The sequence below is a fragment of the Falco naumanni genome, chromosome 3 (assembly GCF_017639655.2).
Source record: "Falco naumanni isolate bFalNau1 chromosome 3, bFalNau1.pat, whole genome shotgun sequence".
NCBI lineage: Eukaryota > Metazoa > Chordata > Aves > Falconiformes > Falconidae > Falco > Falco naumanni.
Genome location: NC_054056.1, coordinates 25,312,512 through 25,334,705, shown reverse-complemented (window position 1 = coordinate 25,334,705; position 22,194 = coordinate 25,312,512). Strand labels below are relative to the sequence as shown.

General features: G+C 40.8%; 1 protein-coding gene across 2 annotated transcripts in view; it reads left to right on the top strand.

Moving 5' to 3' along the window:
• PHACTR1 (phosphatase and actin regulator 1) overlaps positions 1–22,194 on the top strand; it is a 303,507-nt gene that overhangs the window by 1,891 nt on the left and 279,422 nt on the right. The window lies entirely within an intron of this gene.

Genomic DNA, 22,194 nt, shown 5'->3' with positions numbered 1-22,194 from the left:
GGAATGGAATTCTTGTAAAAGAAATAATTAAAAGCAACAGTACTGGTGTATCAAGAAGTATAAATGAAAAATGTTGTAAGTAGTGCAAGTGTGTGTTTTCATTAATCCGTCTGGCAGTGAGTAGTTTTGAGCTTTGAAAAAACCCTAAAATTGCTTAGCAACCAGTATTGAGTGAGTGAGCCAAAAAGCAAGTGAAACGTGCCACTGGTACCCACTTCATTTCTGAGCTGTTGATTTTACTCTTCTGTTTGCTCAGAAAGCACAAACCAATCAGCCTGGGTTTGAGAACTCTTTATTGCAAGGAAACAGCTGTTAGGAAATTTGTTCAGCCACTTTTGCTCATGCTTAATAATGCTGCATGGTGCGGGGTTTGCTTTTGAAACTTTAATTATTTATGAGGTGCAGTTCGTGATGGTTGGGTTTTTTGGTTTTTTTTTTGGGGGGGGGGGGGGAGACACGTGTGAAAAAAGATATCCCATTTTTCTAAACGAACCTGTGTTGGTTTTTTTCATGTGCGGTTATGCTGCTGGCGGTGTTACCCATGTGGCCGGGGGATGCCAGGTCACTCCGGGTCCCAGGGGTGCCCCTGCGGCGGGGCGGGAGCCCTCGGGCGCTGTCCGCCTCCCCTGGTGCTGAACCGTCGGCCGGAGCGCCGGGGGCTGGCCGCTCCGCCGGGGCGGGGAAACTACATGTCCCGCTTTGTCTTGTTCTCACCTCGCTGTCCGTGGGTTGGCAATGCACGAGGGGGGTGTATTTCTTTACTTGTGCGGGGGGGAGGTGGTGGAAAGGAAGTAATGCTGTTTCTTCAACTCATTGATGCAGTAGAAACTAAAGCAATGCTTGGGGTGCAGGAAATAACCTCTTCCTTATGCGCTTGCTTTCCATGTAGTGCATTCTACATCTACAGCTGTCGCTCAACCACTGCTTACAGAGCTGTTTTTTCCTACAGCTGCTGCAAGTCTAGCTGCATTCCCCAGTCATTGTCTTCTATCGGGACACGGTCAGGAGTTGGATGCAGCGTGCAGCTGCTTTGCTGTATTGGAACTTAAAATCCACTTTTATTAATGAAACATAAGCAGATGCAGTGTCTACTGCTCTTCTCCATTCTTAATTACAACCACTAGTTAAGAACTAGCAGGTTTTTATCTACTTCAGCTGTAAGTTATAATTATACCATTACTGCTGTTATCTGTATTGTTGAACAGCTGAGCGATTGCATACACAGAGTCAATTATACAATTTGGGTATAGCACAGATTTGGACTGGATTGTAAAAACCCCCGCAATTTATAAGTGATTAACACTACAACTTCTACCTGCCCTTCTCTTTTCACTATATTAACAGTTCTCTTTGTTTGATTTTCCAAAACATAGATGTTTATTATGTTTGTTTCTAAATATTGATCAATTAACTCACAATTATTACCTAGCATGAGTTAACAAATGCTGTTCAATTAGTTGTCCCTGGTATGGTTTTTCGGCTGATGTTCCCAAACTGATTAAAATACAAAGCTGTTTTCCAAACTCAGGGTTATTCTCTCTACTGTTATACATATGCAAATACTATTAATCTGAGTTATATGCTCATATCAGGAGGATAATGTTTCCCAAAGGATTTAAATTACCTCTTCTGCCAAAATTACTGTAGCTATATAACCTCATAAAAACATAGACAGATATGAATTCCTTTTGCATATTTGATACTGGATCAATCCACATACAGAAATTAGTTTTTTTAATTTTCTGAAATACGTTCTCCAGTGAGACACTAGAGGAACGTGCTGTCACTGTCGGGTGGTGATCTTTTGTTTCTTTATTGTGATTAGCAATCTGGAGTGGCTCCATCTCTTAATGTCCATCTTTGGCTTTTTGTACGCATCCTAAAAGCAGTTTTCAAATTGTCTTTCTAACTTTCTGATTCAGGTATCTAAAATCTAATCCCAAATTACTTCTGAAAACTTGGAACTCCATCTGTGACAGTTGTCCAACAGCATGATACCTTTCCTGGTCCTGTGCCAGCTGACAAGTCCAAGTGATTTATTACAAGTTTTAACCTATTACAGGTTTTGACTGATTTCTATTCTTCCTATTGCAAAATATTATGCTTTTTAAATGACAGCGCATGGTAGGTAGCTTTCAGGCTTGATAAATTAGCAGAGGTGATGACTGATAAAGAAATAGACCACTTAAAACTCGCACTGAATGATCCAAGATGTGTGAGCTTTTCTTCTGCCTCCCCCTTCATGCAGCTGCTTGCGGAATCCCTGTCTGAATTTTATTGATGTTCGTTAGGGGAGGGGGGACTACCACATTAAGCTGAGCTGATTAAGTTCTCTTTCAGCCCTTGAAATGTCAGTCACTATTGAAGGTACTTCTGTATACAGATACTCTCACTCCTTCCTAGCCAAAGAAGAGTAAGCTTTGTACTGCAATTCTTTGCAAAGTTGATTCTAGCAGACTGCCTTCTTGTTAAGTGGTGCAAGAAGTTGTCTTTATCTCAGCTGCCATGGGACCTTTCTGGGATCATTCATGGAGGTCACCAAATGTCAGTCTTTGCTTGAACAAGGCTGATTGTCTACTTGGAATTTAACTTGGGGATGGAGACTTGGGGAGAAAGCAAGCCAATGCCTTGGAGAAGGTATAAGGCCAGAATGACTGCAATAGCTGTACAAGGGGTCAGCAAAGAGGGGGTGTTCCTTCAGGAAGAATATATTTAGCTTCCATGCTATGAAATGAAGGGAGTGGAGCTTTTGAATGTGGATATATCCCACCCACCCTGATTTAAAAACATGCGCCAGTGGTACAACTGAACAGAAGCCTGTGGCCAGAGGGGTGCAGGAGCTGAGCTCTGAAGGTGGAGAGAGAGGTAGTGACAAAGTGGACCTGATGGGGATGATGCAGCCTGTGCTAGCTATGGAGCCCAGCTGGCTTGCTTGGCCCTGAAGCATAGCACAGATTTTAAGTGTACTGAAGTTACTCAGTAATCTCACTGAAGTGGTTGGATCCTCAAGTGATGTAAGTCATTTGTTGACTTCAGCCAGGGATCTGAGCCAGGCTGTAGAAATATACATCTCTGTTTCTCTTCAGTGATGAAAGATCTGTTTTATCTCTTTGTGGTATGGAGCCACATGTTTTCCTGGAATATGTTCTGAAAAAGCAAAGCTGGGAGGGAAAGGACTGAGTGGCTCTGTACAGTTTTGCCATGTGTGCCGAAGAAAGGTCTTTGTGTCTAGAAAGGCAAGTTAATTCGGTACCATTTACTGTTCTTAAGCACCGACGAATAACTCACATTGGGGAGAGGAAAAAACCCACAGCAGCCTGTGTTAGTGCTGCTGCAAGCAGAATTAATTCACAGGGTGTAAAGAGGGAGGAGGATCCTGGCAGAAACTGCTGAATGGCTGAGACAAATGTTAGCAAGCTGGGAAATGTTCATAGTCGGCTGTTTCTGTGATGCAGAGCTGGTGGGGGAAAGCCAGGACACAAAGGGTGACTGTTGGTTTTATATGAGGGAACTTTCCCGGTCCGAACTGGGCACAAAGTTGAAATCAAAAGATTCTTCCATTTTCACTGTCCTGGAACCTTCCACACTCTTTTTGGGCCCAAGTGCTTCTTACAGCCTTCATGATAGGCTGCCTTGCTGTTATTATTTGCGTTGCTGTATTCATTCCATTTTATAGCTTTAGAGCTGTGCTGAATACTTTACAGAGAGTAAAATGATAGATGATTTTCCTTTCTAATGGAAAGATAGTGTCATGTGTATTAGCCTCATACCTGTCGATTTGTCTAGAAGGATATGATACATTTTCCTGCAGTGATGAAGGAGGAAGTACTGAACTTTTGTCACTGTGTAAAATAAGAAAAAATATTTATACAGCTGACTGAGATGGGTACGTTCTAAACAGGTATAAGTAAAGTGATATTACTTGATTGGATTTTCTGCAGGAAATTTTCATCTCATCCATTTTTAATTTTTTCTAAAACCCACCATTTGATTTAAAAATCTGTTTTGAAGTTTCTGAGTTTGCCCCTGGTCATCCTTACATATGATTTAGTACAGTAACCCAATTAATCATCTCTGCAGTCATTTGAAATGTTATCCCATTTGGAGCTGTGTTTTTTCTTTCCTGTTTAACCAGTGTATGTTTGTGTATATCCATCATAAAATATTTTACATGGTTTCATGATTAGAATAAATAATCCCTAAAATGATATAAGAATCAAAACTACTTTGGATTTACAGAGCTCACAAATTAGAAATTATGTTGAAGGGGTAATCTGAAGAGCATATTTTTATTATTAAAAATACTTCCAAATTATGGTGGCTTTAGGTTTTCAGGTAGAAAAGATTGGGCTCAGGAGAACAGGGGAGAGCAATATGCAGTAGTAGGCTTTCTAATATGTGTACGAGGTTTTATTTCTTTCTGGAAAGGATTAGTAAAAATGCATGCTTGGAAAAGTTCCACTTTCTGTCTCTGCTCTAATCACTCCCTCAGATTATTGTCATGGAGATCCTCTCATACTTAGGCAGCCAAATCACCGATTTTGGCATAGCGATTCTTAATACCTTTATAAAGGGGCCTGAAGAACTGGCCTCCTTTGCCATCAGGCTTTGCGTTACCAAAACTTGCACCTGCACTTTTGTTGAGTGATGACTGTTAGTCTTAACACTGCTTAACTTGGAGTATAGCTAGAGATCAACTGTGTGCCCATCATTCATTTCATGGCTGTTTTTGCAGCTCCGGGAGTGTGAGTTCACACACCAGGAAAAATGAGCCTCCTGACTGAACGCCACCCACTGTGTGGGATGCACCAGCCCTCGCCAGGCCTAAGCTGAGTGGCTGGAAGTGCCTCTGTATCAACATGTATGCAGCAGGTAGACAGTCTGTTTTGAGGGAAGAGGTCTTAACAGCAACTGAGGTTTTAACTCTTGCGCTTGCCTTCGGAGGTCTTTGGTTTAAGACTATGACCTTCAGTGAGCGCCAGATGGGAATAAGCATACAGGTTCCCCCAGTCCTGTGAAGGGAGAGATGCCCCTGCTTCACCAGCTGTCATCCAAGAGAAATGGTTGATGCAGGCTTTAGTTAACAAATATGACTGGGGACAATCTGAAGGGAAAGACAGTCAAAGTGCTGGAACTGGAAAGAGGAAAATGATACAAGATCCATTTCTCTGAATGCTGAATATATTGCTGTAATTGGCTAAAAATAAAAGCTTTGATATTTTAGCCATTCTTGTGTCACCGCACATGTGCATCACCTTTCTGTGTCAGGGGGCAGCTGATACCCATGCGGTCAATGGCACTGACATTGCTGTGGAACAACCGTGGCAGGAGATAGAAGGAAGGAAGGTACATCTTTGCTTTGGGATCGGATGCCTCTTAACAGCTGTCTGCAGTACATAGAATTTTAAGACTGCTGTAGTGCTTTGTTGCTAACCTCGTTCTTCAAGAAAATTGATGTGGCAGAATTGGCCTGAGTAAGAAGTTATCTCTATTACTTGTCTTCTGCTTGATGAGCTTGTTGGGTTAACGCAACTGAGTTTATTCCTGCAAGTTGGGACACTGCAAAATCTTTTTATTTTTCTTGTTTCATCAGGAACCACGTTTTTTTTCCAGGTGTATGTGTCTTTAATGAAAATACATTTTTCCAAAACTTAAGATAAAATCGTCAGAACTGGCAACTCTGTTCAGAATTATTAGCTGGAAAATTTAGTGAAAAGAAAGGGCCTAATTCTCAGTAACAGGTATAATTAGCTTTAATGCTTAATTACTCTGAGTCAACTAATTGGTTTCATTGGGACTACTCAGTAATATTCACAGCTAGGCATGTAAGTGCCTTCAGAATCAAGTCTTAAAGTTTGTAAGTTTTTGCAGTGTGACAGAAGTCATTAGTGCAGAAAGAATGTCCTGGCCTGTCTGTTTTCAGATAATATAAAATGTCAATGATAATGAAATATTGTGTTATTAGCAGCTGTTTCTTGTGCTTAGACTTTAGACCATGGAATCAGTGTGGAATATTATACTTCTGTAGCAAAATAAAACTTGGCTGCACTCACGCTTTCTTGGTGACAAATGTTCATGATAATGTATCTCTTCTGGATAAGGTGAAAAATGTGTCATTTATGACATGCTAGTTGGATTAATTTAATGTATTTTACGTGGTAGTTCAATTAGATATAGTCAAGTAAAGATGTTTCCTTCATTCAGAATACTTTTAGGGTAAAGCTATTTATAATCATGTGATAACCATTTATAAACATGCAATTCTGTTGCCTTCATTATGAATGCATTGCTGTGGTGGTTTTTGGGTTTTGGTTTTTTTTTTTACATTTTTGCATTGATATGCTGAGGCTACGGCTTGACCCTCAGTACATGGCTGCCTTCCCTAGGTTTTGTGGCAGAGCCAATGTTACTAAACATTTGAAAGAAGATAATTATTGCCTTTACTGCAGACTTTGTAATAATTTTTGTATCTTGAAATTGCAATTCAATCTGTAAGAAACAAAATGGAGATGACGTCCAAAGAAGAATTTAAATGAGTAGCAAATTCAGCAAGAACATAGGGAGGCAGAGTTGAAAAATGAAATGCCTGCATTTCTTCTGCACGCCAGACTCACTGTGGTTTCATTCTGGTTGTGGAGTATGTAAGATAGGGGAAGTATGTGACAAGTGTTTGCATGCTGATGTTCTGTATGGACACATGCCATTTTAACTACGATGGATAACAACTGCAGCGCATATTTCAGTTAATCAGAAAAATCCTTGCTATGCATAATTTATGTTGCAATATCATTTTTACGGTTAGTGCTTACAGTACTTGGACAGACAGACATCTGGTTAATAGTTTATAAGCAAATTAAATACTTGATGCATTATTAAAATGGAAGAGAAATTTCATCAAGGCTAAATGTAATTCTTTGCTAGTGTTGGAAATAGTTAAAGCCAGATGCCTCAGACTGGGAAGGACCTGTTTTGACTGTGACACTTGTCTGCCTCTGTGTCTGCCTGTTCTGTGGATAAAAGTGTAAAGAGTCTACGATGGTTAAATTTGAGAACTGACTGGGGTGTGTTTTCTTTAGGAGATATGCTCCTATGTTCCCTCAACCAGTCATAAAACGTAAGTCAGTCAAGTGTTACAACAGTGTTAAGCCATCAGAAACAGCCTTAAGTTAAAAGAGTCTCAAGCTAGTCCCATTTAGCTGCAGCTTTGCACTAAGCCTTAGGAATCTCTCTCAGAACAGAAAATATGCCCCCGTTAGGATGAAATGAGAAATTAATCGTTATATTGCAGTATTCCTTGAGAAGGAGATTTCTGACATCTCTAATGGTCCTTTGTTTTCCTTGCTGACATCACGATAGTTCAGTTTTCATAGATATCTTTTTTTTTTTTCATCTTCTTCTGCTTAATTCTCTGTTTTCTTGTACTAGAGAAGTGCTAGAAACAAGTGCAAGGACCTTGATTTGGCTATGCTGGATGCATGAGGCATTTGTAACATTTGGAGGAGAACGGCTCTTCCCCATGCTCAGCCGCTGTTGCGGGGGCATGTGAGCGTAAAGGTCATGTTGTGCAGACTGCTGGTGGAGAGGTCTGTAGCTGAGTATCTCATGCGATGCTCTCAGCTTCTGCCTTCTGTGGGGTTTTGTTGTTGCTGCTGTTGTTGGCATCTCTCTTTTCCTGCTGCCTTTTCCATTCCCCTGTGTTTATCAGGGCTATGTGCGCTGGCAGCAGCAATATGTTGGCCTGCAGATTCTTGAAAGCTGTCCCTACTGGGTTGGGAGAATTGACATACCAGCATTTAAAGCTTTGAGTTGGGAACTATGGCTTGAAATGATCACCCTGTATCCTTAGGACCTCTGATAAAGAGCTGCATAATCTACACGGTGCTTCCACGAAGTCAGTTAAGACAATCGCTCCCCAGAGCAATGATCACTCCTGCCTCCTGCTCTCTGCTTAGTGAGTGCTCTTCAGTTCATTGTGGGTAAAGGTGGTTTATTGAAAATACTGAGACTTCGGAATAAACAGCATTAAGCTGCTAATGAGTAGTCATTGTTTATATTTAAAGCAATTTGGCATGTTCATCCATTCATCAACAATTTAGTTTTGTCTTACCACCTTCTTTCTTCATTGGTCCTTATGACTTACACTACACATCAAGAATCTTTGTAGATTTCACTGATGCAATTTTTCCAAAATAAAGTTTGTTTCAAAATTATCACAATTAATTACTAGGCTGAAATAGCCAAAAATAATGGAAAGTGATTGATAATTTTAATTTTTTGCTGTGTGAATGCATGGCAAAATCTTGGAGTATTTCAAAGCTAATAATGAAATATTAACTGGGGTTAACTAATAACCTGTAAAATAATAGCCTATAATTATAAGGCAAAAGGAAATCAATAAGGCTGGGGTTTTAATTTAGTTTTATCTCAAGTCTCGAAAGTACAAACCATTCTGTGGGATAAATCTGATAAGACTGCTTGAAATAATAATTTTGGGGACAAATTAATTTATAAATTATGTTTATTTTTTAAAGAAAACAAGATAGGCATCACTGAGTAACCTTGGGATCTAACCTTGCCGGCTTTCCCCTCTGCAAGCAGTGCATGTAACAGCTCTGTCAGTGTTACAGGAGACCCAAGGGGAGAGTGGCAAAACTGTTTGGTTGGGAAGTATCATTACACAGATGGAATATAGCTTTTTGTTAACAGTCTTCACGACATAATAATAGGAAACCAGGGGAAAGAGTCACCGAGATCGAAGTAGCATAGGGTATGTCATGTTAAAACATGGCAGGGCTTGCTAAACTTAGCTGCTCACGGTTAATGCTGCCCTAGGCAGCTGAAACGTGATCTTAGCAGGTCCCCACCTAAGTGTCTGTATATATACCTAGAGATATGTGTCAGCAGCCTTAGGAGCGTGCAGGGACCATCTGTTAACCAGCATGAATTTAAAAGCCTTGAAGTGGGCAGCAGAGAGATTGCTCTGGAAGATGTGCACTTGTTCTTTCAATTACCCAAGTCAGTGGCAGGTAGACGGCTCGGGAGCAGTAGTAGGTGTTCCTTCCTTCACCTTTAGCTGTTTCAGGTTTTGTTTCCCTCTGTGGCTTTTGGCAATGCTTACTGATATTTGTAGCCAACTGCAATTTAAAGTAGCACCTAGAGTTGAGAGGGAGCAAAAGACAGGACCTGCTTGCTTATTATCCTTTTGGACATACATCCTGCTTTTAAACTTCTTTCTTCCCTCTGTCTGCTAAAATAAAACATTGTATCAGCTATGTATCAGCGCGGTGAATAAGGAGGCATTTAGTTTTCATTAAAGCTTGAACAGAAAGATAAAGATTATTGTCAGTAAGAGATAGAGGGACTTAAGGAGGAAGTGGGCATGGTGACAGTATTAGACATAGTAAAATCCAGAGTTGTTTTAGCAAAACGTGTGACCTCCCATACAACTTTTTGTCGCTATATTGGAATACATTTGGTCTTGTTTTTTCACTCCTGTGAAACAACAGGATTAGGTTTATGTGTGCAGTAGAGCTTTATTGTACCATAGCCACTAGTATATGTCCAACTTCCCTTCTTGAATGGTATGTTGTGGGTGGTTTGCCTTTAGGAACAGAGTGGTTTACCCCTTTTAGGATTTTATGCTGAATATAAGGCAGAGCTTTACAGTGAATTAAGTAAGGAAACGTAGGGATGTTGAAGAAGGTATTCTCTGTAGCTTAGATCAACTTTCTTATTTTGGGTTAGCTGGTTTTGTAATCTTAGAAAAAGATCTAGGACTGTAGTATATAAAGATGCCCCTCACCTATTTATTTTGTTGAGTGGGAGGGGTATTACTGCTGCTGCTCACATAATATGTATGTGAGCATAGATATTATGTGAGCATAATGACATAATATTAACTAATATGTCATTCACTGAACAAAAGAACATATCTGTTGTCCTTCCCCTGTCTTCAAGCATACCCTGAAGACTCCAGGATAAGTCATCTTCAACCTCCCTGTATGTCCTTTCCATGAGGGGGAAGCTCAGAAGACCTAGAAATCATACAGAAAGAAAGAATTAGCGTGGTGGAAAGAAGACCTGTATTGTGTCTTTCTCCAGTCACAGTGTCCTTAATAAGTGAGCTTAATAATTATATTTGCTAACAATTTTTCCTCTCCAAATTTTGGGAGGGAGCAAGACATTTTCTGGGAAGAACCGGTATATGTGGAGTAAGGGAGAGAATGGCCAAAGTGGATTCAATCATTAAGATGTATTTCTTTCCCTGAAAAGAAGACTGTTGGACTGAAGAAAGATGTTCCTCTGTGCCAGAATTAAATGTGCTGGTTGGGTGGGGTTTTTTTCTGCTTATTGAGTTTTAGAGGACTGTATTTTTTGTAATTTAATGTCTCACATTACTTCTTATAGAACATTACCAAAGTACTTTATATAAATCTCTATGTGAGCAAAAGATATTTTTTCTTGCTAGATCTTTTGTACCTTGTGGCACAAATGCACAGGTGTTTATGTGTATCCTTAAAAGTTTTTATTCTCAGCTGTAAACTAAAGCCTTGAGTACTAACCTCCTTCTTCTGACAAAGTTCTCTGATGCTTTCGGCTTAGGAATCCTCTTCCTTAGTTCTGTGGCATTCTGTGTGGTAAGAGGGATGCTTTCTCTGAAGGATTCATCCTGCCTTCTGAAGTCTGCATCACAGTCATCTTTCTTTTGAGACTGGAGAACTAGCACTTATTTGTAGCAGGGGTTCTCTGTATTGTTCTTCATATTGGCTAAAGTGACTATAAAAGCCAATAAAGGTTCTTTTTTTCAACCCTTTATCTATGGACTGAACAGTACCCTGAAACCACATTGGCCTCAGAGCAAAGAATTAAGCACACATTTCGTGCAGAGAAGCTTCTTGTGTCATTGCAATATCTTGTTGCTGCATTTGCATGATTTATCCCATGAGGATTATGGCGATGTGTTCACTTAACATGCACCTCACCTCAGAAACCTTTTATGGTACCTTGAAAATTCAGTAAAAGCAACGCCTTTATAATTTTTTTTCAGTCTCCTTTTCCCTCCCTCTCCCCTCAGGAAAACCATACAAAATATGAGCAAATAAGTTTCCTTTTAATGCAGTTTTGGAGTAGCTCAGAGTGGCTTGAAAACAAATGAAAAATGTTCAGAAAAATAGGTCTGACTGATTTCCCGTTCTTTTAAATGATGTGTCTATCCAAAGGCCCTCATATATATAATAGGATTTTTAGTCCCCAATGGGTAGGAAGTCATTATCTGAAGCTCTGCTTACTTTCTACACTGTAACAGAATAAGTGTCCCAGAACAACTTTAAAGGGTTGCAGGGTAATTAAGGTTCACTGGTACAACGGTAACTAGATGGCTATATTTAATTAGACTCTGTAAGGTAGAATTGCTGGATCATATCTGAAATGTCCTTTGAGGAAGATAATGAAATATGTCTTGCAGGAGCTTTAGTGGGATGACTGGTATGGTTGGTATTTAAATCTGCTGTGAAGTGAGCTTCTATTACACAGATAACACAGCTTCTGATAGATCACCATTACAGCATCCTTACTCAAATAAACAAATACATATTCTGTTACAGTTCCATAATTAGCCATGAGAAAGAAGGAACTTCTGTCTCACAATGATACTGACTTCCCTCACCTCCTTTGGCTTATTGTGACTGCAGAAGAGCCCAGTTCAGGAAAGCACTGATGCATCTAGGTTCATCATTAGCAAACATCAGAAGTGTGTTTCTGAATTGGTCTTTAAGTTGCAAATGAAAATCTGCTCTGTGGAGATCATCACAGAACGCTTCAAGGTCATCTAGTCCAACCCCTGCAGTGAGCAGGGACATCTTCAGCTAGATCAGGTTGCTCAGCCCTTTCCAACCTGACCTTGAATGTTTCCAGGAATGGGGCATCTACCACCTCTCTGGGCAGCCTGTGCCAGTGTTTCACCACCCTCATCATAAAAAACTTCTTCCTTACATTTAGTCTAAATCTGCCCTCTTTTAGTTTAAAGCCATTACCCCTTGTCCTATCGCTGCAGGCCCTACGAAGAAGTCTGTCCCCATCTTTCTTACAAGCCCCATTAAGTACTGAACGGCTGCAGTACGGTCTCCCCGGAGCCTTCTCCTCTCCAGGCTGAACAGCCCCAGCTCTCTCAGCCTTTCCCCACAGGAGAGGTGTCCATCCCTCTGACCATTTCCGTGGTCCCTCCTCCGGACCCGCTCCAACAGGTCCGTGTGTTTCCTGTGCTGAGGACGCCAGAGCTGGACGCAGCCACTCCAGGTGGGGTCTCACCCGAGCGGAGTAGAGGGGCACAATCCCCTCCCTCGCCCTGCTGGCCACACTGCTGCTGCTGCAGCCCAGGACACGGGTGGCTGGCTGGGCTGCAAGCGCGCATTGCCGGCTCATGTCCAGCTTTTCGTCCACCAGTACCCTCCAGTCCTTCTCTGCAGTCCTCTCTCAATCCCTTCATCCTGAAGCCTGTAATGGTACTGGGGGTTGCCACAACCCAGGTGCAGGGCCTTGCACTTGGCCTTGTTGAGCCTCATGAGGTTCATGTGTGCATACTTCTCGAGCTTGTCCAGGTCCCTAATTATCTCAACACCTTTCTTTTTGTGTTTGTCTCAGAAAAGAGATAGTAAACTAGTCCCAAATAAAAGTGTTTGTAGGAGGCAGGGCAGATGAGGTTCTTCTCATATATTCCTATTAGGACTCCTGCATTGTCTCAGGAGGCACAGCACAGACCCCAGAGGTGCTGGCACACCTCTACAGAACTGTTTGCAGTTCTATGAAGTATCGTGTTTAGAACCAAACTGTGCCCATGCAGAGAAGAGTGCAGGAGAGAAAGGGGAATACTTCACCACATCAACTGAAATAGTGGTTCCTGCTGCTCCTGCTCATAACTTTTTTTGTGCTTTGTGCTTTCCCTGCTTGTACACTCAGTTTCAACTGGGCCAGATTGGGTCTGCTAGACCAGCTTCTTGGAAATCAGGGCCACAGATGTGTGTCTGATGTGCACCCTAACATAAAGCTGAGGTGTACCTGGGCACAGCCCCATTTTTGGGAATGCAGGAGCATTCCCTAGGTCACCTTATATCACCTTATACCTTATCACCTTATACCATTAATTTTTGTGTAGCCTCCTCCATCCCACTTGAGCTGTTGGCCCACACAACCTCATAACATCTCTGAAGTTGGACAGGTTTATGGTTGCTAGATGTGCTGGGCTGCTTGTGGTTTCTGCCCAAACACAGTTTCTCTGTGGGGAAGAAATCCAAGCCTGCCAAACATTTACCAGGGATTTCAGATCTGAAGCAACCCAGTCAGAGCAGTAGTATAAACCTGTCTCTGGATATTTCTAAGTCAGTGTACTTTTCTCTACGTTCAGAGATCATCTCCACAGAGCTTGCATGGCTAATCTGACACATCCTAGAATCTATGTATTTCTATCTAGGAAAAACTATATCCTAGGGAAAGCTAACCACCCCAATCTTACTGCTGTCCGCAGGATGCCGTCTGGAAAGTAATTTGCAGGTGACCTCGTGGTGCCTGCACTAGAAGGAGCCTTTTCTGGCCTGATGAGGACACTGATGTGCTGTACACTTTGTTGTATTAGTACACTGGTGCACCAGCTAGATGAAAAAAAAGCCCAGCTTTCCAGTGTTTTCTCATTTTAGAAGTGCTAGCAGATAAGTATTAATTGACTATATTGAAATATTAGTAGATGCTGCTGAGTTAAATGGATCCTGTGTTAATGATACAGAGGAACTGGTGCACTGAATCTCTGAGGCCTCGAGCTCTTGTTCTCTGTATTTTCTAAAGGACAGAGAATTCAGGGGTTTGCTGCTGTTGCAGTTCTTTAATCCTTGCAGAAAACATTGGTCATGCTTGTCAGAAGGTCAGAGAAATAATAGATTAACATAATCTCTTCATATGGAAGTCATGGAAACAGTTTCATTTTGGTCATTTGGAGGGCAAGGTGATTATTTCATTGCCAATTCACATCCTTAAGATGTTAGGTCTTACACATTTGTGAAGGGGAGCAAGAGAAATGGATGTTAACAGCTAGCAGGTGGGTCCATTTCATTGGGCAAATCAAGAACCTGGAAGCTTAAATCTATACAAGCACTGTAAACGGGTTTGGATTCTCCTAGACCAGGCTTACCAGGCACTGGTGGTAGTGATGGATTCAGGTTTCACTGCTGCTGATTTTTTTTTAGAATTGTGACCCATATGATGTCAAAAAATCAGTAAGCTCCTGCTAAGAAGTTTATTCGAAATACATGCAAAGCTAGTGAATTGTTCTCCTGATAGATGGTTGGTTGCTTCAGTTTGGGCTTGCTACCCAGTACTCAGAAACTGTTCTAGCCCTAGGGTGGCAGAGAGCTTACTTTGGCATACGGCCTTTGAAAATCCTGTACAAGAGCTCGTCTTACTCCCTAATTCAACATTGCTCTTCACTGAATGACCTGCATGTAGTTTTGATTGCGTGCTTTTATGGAAGCATGCTAATGTCTTGGGGTTTTCAGCATGGCTACTGTTGGCTTGTTTGGCAGAATTTGAAAGAAAATCAGCAGAAAGTTCGACAGTCATGGCTTGTTCACATCCACTTCTTGTCTGTTAGCTGCCATGGATCTGAACTGGGATAGCTACTGGCACGTGGACTTTGTGGGTATAGGGACCTGGAGGGATGAGAGAGGAATCTAGCCCAATGGTTGTGTCTCTGAAGGATTTGATGAAAACCCCAGACTATGAAATATGGAATACTTTCTGTCTTAAGCCTCTTCACTGTTCAAACCATACTTTCAAAGCGTTTAAGCTCCAAATACTAATGCACTTTCAAAGCTATATTTATTATAAAAAAAAAAATAAAATAGTGGGTGTCAGAATTCCGGCAGGTTTCCTTTAAAATAGTAATGATTGTCAGATGATGCATTATCTGGCAGTTAAAGGAGTAGCAGGGGGCCTAGTACTAGAGTCTTAAATGCCAAGAAATGAAAAAAACAAATGTTGTCACAAATACTCTGCACTCTGGAAAAAGATGGTGAAACTTGAGGTCCAGGCTTTGCCTTCGTACTTGGGAACTCCTTTTTCAAAGAGAGACTAGAGTTAGTGATGGGATGTGAAGGGTGAGGTGATATTCCATCTAAATAAGTATGACAGATTCTGAACTTAAGTAATTATCAGTAATCAGTAAATTACAAGCTTGTTTTTATTCTTTGTTTCTTTTTGTCTACCTTTTAAATTTTTAATGTGCTCCTGCTGTGGTGTTCATAGAAGAACTTGGCATCTAAAGACCCAGTACAGTAATGAAAAGAAGAAAAAAAAAACTTTTCTGTTGTAATCAGATTTGTAATTTACAGATATCTTGGTTTGAAGCTTGTGGGGAGGAAGGGAGGGAAGAAAGCTCTCACTTAGAGCTCAGAATATACACCGAGGGCTTTTTGCTTGCTTTGTTGCTGTTTTCTTTTTTTTAAAAAAGAAAAAAGATCAAGGAGGAATTTTTGTCTCGCTGCTGCACAGACTGGTTTGTTACATGAATCATCACAAAAGTGATAATCCTTGAATTCTGAAGCTTTATGCCGAATCCAAAGGTGACAGGTTCTGAGTAGCAGCTACTTCCTTTAGCAACCCTGTTTATTTTGTGGGGCTACAGACGTGACAAGGGGCTGCAGAAAAAAACTCTGCCTTGAAACCCAACTCTGATCTACTGCTGTCCAGGCTTTGGGAAGGTGGCAGGGCAAGGCATTTAGTAACAAGCCTCCCGGAGCAGAAGGCCACTGTTTCATCTTTCTGCTTCTCAGGATGGGAAGTCCTATTTTCCCTATGTGGTCAGTCTGAACCCCGCTGAGCAGTTGTCCTCCTGCTGGGATGTGTGTCTAGCCAGGGTAGATGTCTAGCCCAAGGAGCATTGGGGTCACTCATGTGTCTCAGTGCCAGCCGTGCTCTACTCGTGTCAGGGAAGAAATCTGCCCTTCAGGGCTTCCCTGCTGTGATGCCATTCTGTGCTGCTGCCAATGTGGAGTTATCTCTTGAAGACACAAGAATATTTGTCCCTTAATATTTGTCTGAAAAGCACTAATAGTTCCTTTCTTGTTTATGTCTGTGTCAGTGACAAGGAATGCCTGTGAGCTAAGCTGTTGTAAACCCAGTGAGAAGGAGATGTAAATAATGTAAGCCCTCATGTTAAAATTATCTGGTTTTTTTCACCTTCTGCCTTGCTGGTTTGTAGGTAAGATTTGTTAGTAGGTGAGATGGTTGATGAATCTGGTTGGGCTTTTACTGAGTAATCCAGAATGGGGGATAGCATCAGTTGTATTTGAAGCTGAAAGAGAATGAAGGTCGTGCCTTTTGCAGCCTGGTGTAAATATTGCCCAGTGTATATTAGTGACCCTTCTGAGACCCACAGACTTTGCCATCAGCAGGATCCTGCTCTGGCTTTCTTCTAAGTGCAGTTCTTCAGTAGTATCCAGAGAGTTGTTTTTCCTCGTGGCAAGCAGAGTGACTGAGAAATCCAGTAAGTGATCTTCATGAACATAATTTCATTTCTCTGTATTGTGCATTTGAATCCCAATCCCTGGCCAGCCCTGTGCTGTTCTTTCTGCTTGCTAGTTCTCAGCTAGTGCATATGTAGTTTCATGTTGCTCATCCACCTTTCAACTCCTTTGCCTGGAGGCTAAGGCATGAAGGCTGAAGGCTGAAGCCCTCAATCACAGCCATTCGGGTGCTGTTCTGCTGGAAGAGGTCAGAGTAACAACAGGGCCAGAACAACATGTTGATTCTCCTTATCGCAGAAATCGGTGACCTTCTAGGAGAGCATAAATTTAGGTTTTGATGACTTACTCAAGGATAATCTGAAGCGAGGACTGAAAAACTGGAGGCTCAAACCAGTCATAGTTCACCATCTCTCCAGCCAGTAGGGCTGCCAATTGAGAGTGCTACCCTTATCGGTATTTTAGCAGCCTTTTGAATGAAATATGAGCATTTATCCTAAGGAGCAGCTTAAAAAAACTCTGAAGGGTTAGGGATATTCTGCATTCATTTGTAGGTAAGGGGGCATTGGCTCTTGGGGTTCCTTTTGGTTTTGGTGGTGTGTGGTTCAGCTAAAACAGAAACATTGTGTGTCTTTACTACTTGGTAAAGTATCACCTAACCATCCCTGTTCTTAATTAATTTCATGCTTTTCTTTTGATGCTGCTTTGTAAGATATCTAATGTTGGATTTTACTCCATTGCCATGGGAAAGCAATATTCAACCAGACAAAAGAAACACAGAGAGAATCTTTTAAAAATGGGATTTAATCTGATGTTTTGCAGTACAAGTGTATACCGAGTAGGTGAAAAAACATGCTCTTGTTCATACATTCACCCACATCCCCAACCCCTCCCCTCCAATATATGACCCTAATCTTTAAATGCCTTCTTTAGTCTTAACTATAGTTTTTAAGAGAGGCAGAGTCGTTGAGACATTTCTCCAGCTCAGAGTTTCTGCTGAATGGCCCTTGTTAGATAGGGTTCACTTCAGCTTACAATGGTTCAGCCTTGCATCATGACAGGAGCTTGAATGACCTGTGTGGAGGGTTTTCCTCCCTTTTTGTTATTGTGGGGTTTGGTTTGGTTGGTTTCACTTAGAGTACCTTAAGGACATGAACTTTCAGGAATTATTTTTCTTTCTGAGGGCCAGATTCTGGAAACCAGTACCAAAGCCAGATACCCTCTATTTAATCATTTTGTTTATGTAGACCTGGATATGTCTACAGTGGAAGGGTGTGTCATTTTTTTGAGAACTATTACACAGATCAGAAGGGGAAATGTACTCCTCTTTACAAAACCTCTCTTTAGAAAAAAATACTTTCCTAAGTTACCAAATGCAAAAAGTTGGGTATCATAATCTGTTTTAGGTGTAGCAAATCCACCGTTAAGGAATGCCTGTGTGGCTGTTCAAACAGATAAAAAATTAGTCATATATCTAGTGTAACTGAACAGTTTTGTTAATGTGAGTTGCTGGTAATTCATACTGACAGTAAGCTCTGAAAATATCAACCTGAATATTTTCTGACAAAACTTTCAATGTAGGAAAACGTAAATTTGCCTGTAGTCATTTAAAAATTGATGTGATGTCCTTGTGTGGCTTTCTGCAGCATAGCGCTGTTTTATGAGCCAGTCATCTAAAGAAAAAATAGATGCATCTCTTGTGAAATGAGTGTTGAGTGCCTTGGATATACTTACATTTCTTTGTATTTATTTTGTAGTGCTTGTTGGATCTCCAAGGACATCTTTGAATCCTTTGTGATTTTTTTTCTTAATCTGAAAGAATATAGAATACAGCTGATATCTATGCATGCTTTACTTTTCTACTTTCTTAAGAGTTCAGTTTTCAAGGTAATTCAGTCTATGGGTAATCATGAGGTAGATTACAGGTTGATAGAAGGGAAAGGAGATGATAAAGTAAATGTTTCTTAGGCATCCTGTGTCCCTACTGCCAAAACTGTACTATGCCATCTAAGTCACCAGTGGCACTACATCTAGCTCTACTAGTTCACCTACGGTGAACGTCAGCTGTGATGAAGTTTCCTGGCCACAGATGAGTGTGAGTTTATTATTGTCCTATTTTTAGATATATTTCCGAGTTGTTTCACATAGGCTATCTGTATCGTGTTTGCTTTTATTGGCTCAGTTCTCACTGAAGCTTGAGAATAGTTCCTGTGCTTTTTTTTTGAGTAATTTTGCTGTTCTCTGGTTGTCCTTTAACTTCTCCACTTGCTGGGTAGGGATAAATGTAGCTGTGTGTTTTATACCTTTTCAATAAAACAACTTGTCAAATTTTCTAGAGGTTCCTTGTTTGGTTATTGAAAATCTCAAAACAAACAAACAAACCCCCAAAACAAGAAAAGCCCACCACCACCAAAATAATCCCTAAGAAAAACACATCACCCTTTTGATTCAAATTCTTTCCATGTGGGAGCTCAAACAACAAAAGTGCTCGAACAACAAGCACTCAAATGCTGACTAGAGCTTACATTTTGCCTGTTAATTGCTACAAATCAGATGTGCTTTCTTTACACTCAAGTCTCTTCCTGTCAGATGGGTTCCCTCTTACCTAAGAGAATACACTTAAATCAGTTCCTTTCTTCCTATAAAAAATTTTAAAAGTATTTTGTATACTATGCTAAGTATTTTAATCTAACTGTTGTTTCTTGGGTTTTTTTGTTTTTTTTTTTAATCAAGATTTTCTTCTCTGAACAAACCAAGGAGGTTGGTTTGCATTTGCCAGCAAAACGCAGCATGCAGCTGTATTTTCAGTACACTTCCAAGCATAAGCCAGAGAAGCAACCTTTGAACAAGATTTAATAGGAAGTGCAGATATGCTATTGGCAGAAGATTTGAACTGATTCATGAACTGCTCATGTTGGTTTTTTTCATTTTTTTATTCGCACAAATTTAGATCTAGCACCATGTGCATTTATGTGGTATCTGTGAGGAAGGAGGTTCTGGCAGGGGGGAAATGTCCCCAGGTATTGATTTACCCCAATGTTTTCTTAAAGAAGCTTTTCTCAGTGTATGTATTTCTCCTACATCTGCCAGCACTGTAAACACAAATCTAGATACAAAAGTTAAACAAATTATTTTTTAAATGGATAAATGTGAGTAGCATTCCTGATGTCTGAGGAAAAGGTGCAGCAACGGAAGCTGAAAAATAACACTGAGACTGCCTCCATGGTCAGCGAAGAGGGCACTGTTTCCCAAAGGGTTCATTGGATTTCTTCCTGCAGAATCACAGCCTTTGTGCAGAGAAACTCCTTAATCTTCTGTTGAAGTGGCAGGGATTTCATGCTTTGGAAATGTACTCGATCAAAGAAGTTTGCTTAGACAGTTAAAGCTGTTAAATCTCTTCAGTCAACTTGTGTTTTGCAGGCCTTGGGCAGCTCTGGATTCATCAAAATAACATGCTTTGCAGTCCAATGTTATCAGTTGCTGGACTTGATCTCATCTCCCTCTGCTGACTGTCTGACTTCCAGATATTTTGAAAGCTTCTTGGTGATGGAAGTGGCTACTCTTGCAGTGTCTTTTTTCATTATGGTGTTACACAAGTACTTCGCTGCACTCCATCACTGGGTGTGAGACGTCTGTATTTTTAGCTGACACAGAAAGCTCAGAGTTGGCTAGCTTTAAAAATGATTTGTCTATACTTTCAGAAAATTAACTTCTGTGAAGTTCGTTCCCCTGTACTGCTTCTAAATCTGGGGAAGTGCTGCTTTGCTCTTTCATAGCTTGATTAAAATTTATGAAAATTTTAGAACCATAAGACCTTCCATTCTCACATGGGGGGAAAAGCAGAATAGCCAGAACAGGATAAGGCTGTAATGAAAAGCCTTTGACTTAGAGTGCTGATTAACTGAAAATGAAAGCTGTTTGTGGATTAAGATGCGTTCTGACCCAAAGCTCATATCTGATAAAGGCTGTTATTTGAGAGAACGATGGCTGTGGAACACAGCCTTGCAGATTGTGGAAGGAAGGTTTCAGAAACATGATTGTCTTCTGCGGTCCAACACCATTTAATTATTTCATGCATGAAAACCTGGGAGTTACTCTTATGTATAAGGAAATAGTTTCATGGCAGTTCAGGCTGATTTGTGTGCAAACTGCCATGGCCTGTCAAGTATCCACCTATTTCCTCACTTTAACTGGAACTAGCTCTTGTCCAGAAAACCATTTAGTAAAAGAAAGGCCCCAGCAAAAAAAGTTTTTTGTCATAATGTCTGTCTGGACCAGCTCTCCACACAGCTATAGCAGCCAGCTGAAGGGAGGGCACAGGCATTTACAGCTAGAAGGGAAATATCCCATATCAGCTTAGATTTAAATTGGTTTGCCTCACAGTGGAACCACGCCTAAAGCCACAGTAAGGGCAGCGGGGAGAAGCAGAACTGCCCTATTCTCTCTTCAAAGCATTAGTCTCCTGTTGTTAATGTACCTTCCTATAAGAAGAAAGAGACAAGATTCTGACTTTTGAGGTAGGGTAATGGTGTAAAGTGATTAGAACTAAATTGGTTGAACATAATACACTTTTACGTTGGTGCAACTAAAGGCAGAATCAGGCCCATAAATATAGCAAGGACAGAAAATTAACTGCTTCCTCCATAAGCTATTGTTGGCACAAGAAGTATTTAGAAATACTTACTGCTGTGATTTAACTAGGTCATACACAGAAGCTTCTTCTCTTTGGCAGAACTGCATGTCGGAGCTGTATTTGGCATGTGTGGTAATTATAAATGTATTGCAACATCACTGATTTCTTTTTTTTTTTCTAGCTATGTTGTACCTTATTACCTGATGAGGATTGGGCACTAGTACTCAAATGTGCCCTGTATGCATTAGTATTATTTTCAAGAGAATTAAGCCAAAAAGGTGCAATTTGAATACACTCAACTGAGTCATGCAGGTCTAAAGTAAAACTGGTGCCTTAAGAAGGCAGACAAAGAAAAGTCATACTTTTAACTAGTCTGTAGGAATACAATGCACTAGATGAAAATAAAAAATCTCTGATGACAATGATAAGCCATGCTGTATAACTTGTGCTACTAAATGTAGCCTTTGTCAATTATTGCTGGTTTATGTCTTATGTCTAATAGTAGAAATAGTACTGGTTTCAAATGCTGTATGTTATGAGTTTCACTCAATGAGACCTCAAACTTACTCAGTGGCCTTCTGTTTAGTTAAGCCTGTGCTTAAGGTTAAACTTCACAGCTGAGTCAGGGACACAGTAAGCAGCTGTAGTGTGGAAGCGGTAGAGGGATTGTTAAGTCTCTCATTGCTTTCTTAATGCCCTTGAGGAATGGAATCTCTTCCTTTCCCAGAACAGGTTATTGCCTTCTCCCCCTAATTCTCTATGATTTCTTGGTTAAGATGATGTGCTTATTGTTAAACAGGTGAGGGAGGAAGGCAAATGCCCTTGAACACACTCCTTTCCTACCATTCAGGAAGGAGGATGAACAACATGAGGATGGCTGCTCTGACATCTTATTTCAAAGGGCTGTCAACATCAACAAAGTTTATGCTTTTGTGTACATCAGCAAAGAATCATGGAACAGGACTAGGAAGAACTTTGAAGAGATCATTGTGTCCAACTCTCTGCTCACAAAGCTTGTCTGAGGGTTGACCTGTGCCTTCTCTGCCTGGTTGAAGA